Below are 6,110 nucleotides of genomic sequence, written 5' to 3' on the forward strand. Positions count from 1 at the left end.
CATTTTAGTACAGAAATGCCAGCTTCAAAGACGAAGGGCTTTCTCATCGCGGATAATTCTCAAGGGGAAAGTTCTGCTACACGCTACTTGTCTCTCTCATGAAATACACTCCCTTATGTAAGTTTTCAAAACTCCCTTTGGGCAAAAAATTGTATTATGAAACTTAAAGATTAAACACAGTGTCTCTTTATCTTTTTTTGTCTCAATATAACCATAAGTAAGTTCTTTATATAGGATACATGACCCTGTTATAAATCTACCTACATGTCAATGTGTGTCCTTACACTTTGAATCCTAAACAGTAAGCAAAACACCTACAATAAAAGCAGCATCAACTTGTGTGGGTATACTTGTGTATATATATACACATATATATATATATATATACAGTATCTCACGAAAGTGAAGTACACGCCTCACATTTTTGTAAATATTGTATTATACCTTTTCATCTGACAACACTGAAGAAACAACACTGTGCTACAGTGTAAAGTAGTAAGTGTACAGCCTGTATAACAGTGTAAATGTGCTGTCCCCTCAAAATAAGTCAACACACAGCCAACCCCTTAAGGACAATGGGCGGTCCCTAAACCCATTGAAAACAATTCATTTTGAGCCCGTACATGTACGGGCTTTGTCATTAAGGGGTTAATGTCTAAACCTTGGCAACAAAAGTGAATACACCCCTAAGTGGAAATGTCCAAATTGGGCCCAATTAGCCATTTCCCTTCCCCGGTGTCATGTGACTTGTTAGTGTTACAAGTTCTCAGGTGTGAATGGGGAGCAGGTGTGTTAAATTTGGTGTTATCACTCTCACACTCTCTCATACTGGTCACTGGAAGTTCAACATGGTTCCTCATGGCAAAGAACTCTCCTGGGATCTGAAAAAAAAGAATTGTAGCTCTACATACAGATAGGCTATAAGAAGATTGACAAGACCCTGAAACTGAGCTGCAGCACGGTGGGCAAGACCATACAGCCGTTTCATAGGACAGGTTCCATTCAGAACAGGTCTCGTCATGGTCGACCAAAGAAGATGAGTGCACATGCTCAGCGTCATATCCAGAGGTTATCTTTGGGAAATAGTACTCACTTTTGTGTGATGCTGTGTACACTGTATATATTATATAAAATATATGTAAATTTTATCATGCTTTTTAGAATAATTTGTAGAAGGGAACTTTTAACTCTGCCCTGCATAATTTAGTGGAAATGTTTGTATACTTAACAGAATCATTTTGCAGTGGTATTCTATATGTTACCATCTGTACATGGTTTACCTAGCTGCTTCTAGCTGCAATTCACCAATTGCCGTATTTGCTCGTTCATAATATGACCCTGATTAAAAGACAACCCCCCAAAATTTGAATATTGATTTAGGAAAAAAGAAAAAGCCTGTTTATAAGACAACCCTGTAAGAAAAAAGTTTAACTATTAAATATTAATTCACATGTAAACTATTTTTTCATATTTAATAAACTATCATTGAGAAAAATGCATTTTTTTTTTATTTTCCTTTTATTTGCCAACTTGCCCTCCCCCGACTTACCAGTGCTTCCCTAGACTTCTCCCCTTGCTTCAGATTCCTTGGTGCTTAATGGTGGCAGCTGGTGGAGGTCTGTGCGATGCACATAAACAACCTCTGCTGCTGCTGCCGGCATTTCCGCCGGGGCTTCTATGAATGAGCACCGGAGGGTCATGTGATGCCGGCGCTCTGTCTGGTTCACAGAGAACTTTTGGAATTAAGGTAGAAGAGAGACACGCTTCATGAGAGCAATGAAGATGGTATGAAGATATGTAGGGAGGATACATGTAATATATACAGTATTTATATATATATTTTTATTTTTTCCCCATCTGATTGTATCTACGATTGTACTTCTAATAATAATAAAAGTAGACAACTGTACAACAATGCAATCCCCTTTGTTACACATGTGCTGAATTACAGGCACATGATAGAACATAGTTTATAGAACAGATATGTCCCCCTGGACTTGCTGTAACAAAGGCCAACTGTGCAAATCCCATTTTCAATACAGAAGGACAAAGAACAAAGTTCTGACCTCCTGACTCTACATTTGAACTACTATGTACACAGAGGAACAGAAAGATGATTATTTTCAGTATCCATGTGCTTTCATAAGATACTCTTAGTACAATTGTATTCTCTTCACCTTAAAAATAAAAAAGAGCACTTAAGTTTTACTTAAGACATTGTAGGTATAATTCTATTAGCCGATTTGTTCTTATGTCTGTGTATTTAAAAGACATTCTATAACATGGCTAACTTCTGGATTACAGCCAAGTCCCTGTTTTTGCCAGAGATATGATTCTGTGCAGGATCTGTGTTTTACCCAAAATGTCCTTACCCATGAATGGTTGCAACAGCTGTTCCATTGCAAGGTAATAATTTAGTCAATTCTGACTCAATAATTAATTTCTGGATTATACAGATATATATTTCTGGATTTTACATATAAATGATGCTAGTTGTGACTCGTTATCCTTACTGAATTTTACTTGGATATTTGACTGCTATTTATTCTAGTTTAGAAACATTTAAATAATCTGTCAGTAGATAAATCCAGCACATGTAGTCTGCCTATTTTTCTAGCTGTACTAAATCTCAAATCTTATATGGGCTTTGGTCTTGTCTTATGTTAGCAATACCCTTGTTCATATCCCATGCATACTTAAATTCCATAACTGTATTAAACATTTCTTCCAGAATGCTGTTCCGGGTTATCCTTCACTGTCTCACAGAAGGGTACTGGATTTTGTTGATGATTAGGACAGGTTATCAAACTTCTTGCCATCGCTATTGGAGAAGTTAAACTTTTGGCACCTTGTGTTAGTAGGGGATAGCTTCTCACTGTTTAGAATATCTGTGTCCTGAATACACTAGTCAGCCAATGTATTTAGCTTTTCACTGAACTCTAACCTTATGGTGTTTGGTGTGATGTTCTCTAAAGTTGACCACTTGGTGCCATTGACTCCACTTTAAGTGGACGATTATCTGACAGTTTACCTGCCTGCATTCTCAACTGTATTCATTACCACAAAAAATCCCCAAAGAATTTTTGATGGCGCCCAGTATGCCTGAAAAAACACCAGGTTTAATTGTATTATTTGTTGATTTATACCAACAGACTATTTATGTAAATTAGACATTGATAACACACTGGAATGCTATACACTGAAAAGTGGGATAAAGAGATAATAATTGTGGCTCTCACTGATTTTACCCTTTGAAGCAGATTTGATACTTCAAGGGGTAAAATCAGTGATACTATTTGAATTACTGGTCATTCATAACTTCGTGGTCAACAATGGAATAATGTGGGATGAAATAGCTACAACTATAGGATTACCCTCAGATGTCTGCCTGCGGCATTCTAGGCATATTTTAACAATGCCTTTCAATACACGTAATATGCTAATAGAGCTGTATTTACGATAAGATTAAATAATTAGGCATCTATAAGACTCATACCACTTATGGTTATATTGAGTTTCTTGAGAATTGTCAACAGGTTGAAACTGTTCCCTTGTTATCTCTTTGAGTAGGTTGAAGGCATAGATAGAGTAGCATTAATGAAAGAGAATATACGGTGTATTTGCTGGTGAACATTACAATAAGTCAAACAGATATAAAAACAACCATCCAATAAAATTAGGAGCAGTATGACAAATCCAGCCAGAAGCTCTATCATTACAGAGCTGCTCTTTTATATGAGCAGTGGTGTAAGAGTTCAAGCCTGGAGAAAAGGTCCTATGGCTGTTGCTAATCTTTAAGTGTGTACTGGTGCATAGAGAGCAGTTTGCCCAGTAAGACAACCGATAGTGTAGAGTCAGTGAATTATTCTGCTATCCAGATCAAAGAAAACTATATTCATTTGCTGATGCTTTAGGAGTCCCTGGGGGGGTTGTTTACATCTCTTGTGGAAAATGAAGTTGACCTACTTACTAATAAGTCAGAAATAAAAATGACATAGTACTTCCAAAGAATCTGGAAAGCTCTTGAAGGCACTGATGAATTAGACTGCATTTTCTTCACCACTAGGGAAACAAAATGTAACATTAATGTATCATTAAAACAAAGGATGTGCTGTACTTTGTATAAGAGAAGATGAGGAAAGTCCTGGTTGAACAGGTTTAGGCGGAGAAGTCAGATACTTTTATAGGGATTGGTACGGCTGTTTAGTAAAGATTTCAAAATAGGATGGAATAATTAGGCAAGCATGTTTGGACACTAATGAAGACCCAACAGTGTGCTTCAGGTTTAAAAAGTATGTAGTAGACCCTAAGAGTAGACCAATGAACTAACCATATTCAATATTTTATTTGTAGCTTTTAAACAAATGGGGGAGAGGATTGCAATACTCATGAAATGTTGTTTCTTTCTAGTTATAACTATTGGACCAACTACCAACAAGTATACGGTAAACAGGACACTAGTACACTCACTCCTGACAATGATTTAGTTCCATAAAAATATGAATATAAAAGTTAGTATCCATGCATGCCTTCTTTCTGCTATCTTTATGTACTGTCTCTTTAAAAAATTGTTAGCTATGTCCTTCATACTGTAATACAGTTTGAACTGAATACTGATGTTCCAAAAGGCCTTGATTTGCAGGTGTTTTATGCTATGATAAAGAGAATTTGATACATATTCCGTGGATTTTGTGCCTCTCTAACTCCTCCCTAACTCCTCCATCTGCGACTTCTTAAATCAAATGTGACATGCAAGGTTAACTGGGAGCAAAGATGTTTGATAAATAGATATTAACACACAAGTATACCATTTTTATGGCTTGATAAATAGACCCCAAACTTTATGAATATATTTACAAACTACAGATAGATGTGCATTACGATTACTGACACAATTAAACATAAAATGTATCTAGAAAGACCCCTTCAGGATAAACATGATTGCAATGTAGCCCTGCAGCGTACTTTAAATGGAGGGTGGTACTTTGTAAGTGCAGCAACCAGCATGATATGGTTTTCTTGCAGCCGAGTGTATCTAGCTGGTGACCGCACACTACAGTACCCGATCTGCCCCTAGAGCAGCAGCATTGGTATGTAGGTGGCCCCATTGGCCGTCAGCCCACCAGACAATTACCTGGAGTGACAGAAGGCCAGTCCATGCCTTCCACCACCACCTTTAGTGCTACCCTGCAGAATATAGGGTGTATATCAGAGGATAGGGGCAGCCCTTGAGAAATCTTGCAAGCATGCATGAAAACTAGAAATCAGAGTACAGACAGATAATCGGATGAGCGGAGAGACTGGGTTGGAGTTTGGAGAGAAGTGAGGAGGGAACCGTTATGAAGAGCTTTGAAAGTAAGAGTCAGGATTTTGTAAAGAATCCTGAAGCGCGCAGGCAGCCAGTAAAGAGACTGCAGAGGAGAGAGATTTTAGTAAAGCGATGGGAGAGGGTGATAAGTCTGGTAACAGCGTTCATGGTGGATTGTAGAGAGGCTAGACAGGTAAGAGGGAGACCAGCTAAGACAGGGTTTTAATATCTAAGGTGGGAGAAAATGAAGACATGAACAAGGGTCTTGGTGGCATCTTGTGTTGGGAAGGGATGAAAGCAGGCAATGGTTTTAAGATGGGGATGGCAGTATTTTGAGACAGACTGGATATGGGGGTGAATCCAGAGGGTCAGAGGGTGACATCAAAGCAGCAAACATGAGGGGACAGGGAGATGATTACACCATTGACACTGAGGGAAATTGTTGAAGGAGTGTTAGAACTGGAGGGAGCTAAGGTGAGAAGTTTGGTTTCGGAGAAATTGAGGAATTGTGCAGACATCCAGTGCACACAGAGGCAAGGAAGTTAATTGCACGATCTAAGATGGAGATCCTGAGAGGATATGTCTGGGTGTGATCAGCATACAGGTCAAAGGTTTAAATTGGACCAAGTAAGGTAGTATAAAGTGAGAACCGAAGGGGTCCTAGAACCGAGCCTTGCGGTACACCAAATAAGAGGAGAAGAGGGAGATGCTGAAAGTACAAACAGGAAGTTAGGATGTGAATTATGAGAGTGCAGTGTCAAGGAGGTGCATTTTGCATTAAAAAAAGGAAAAAAAGAATTAC

Source organism: Spea bombifrons, chromosome 4, assembly GCF_027358695.1.
Source record: "Spea bombifrons isolate aSpeBom1 chromosome 4, aSpeBom1.2.pri, whole genome shotgun sequence".
In the NCBI taxonomy this organism is placed as follows: domain Eukaryota; kingdom Metazoa; phylum Chordata; class Amphibia; order Anura; family Pelobatidae; genus Spea; species Spea bombifrons.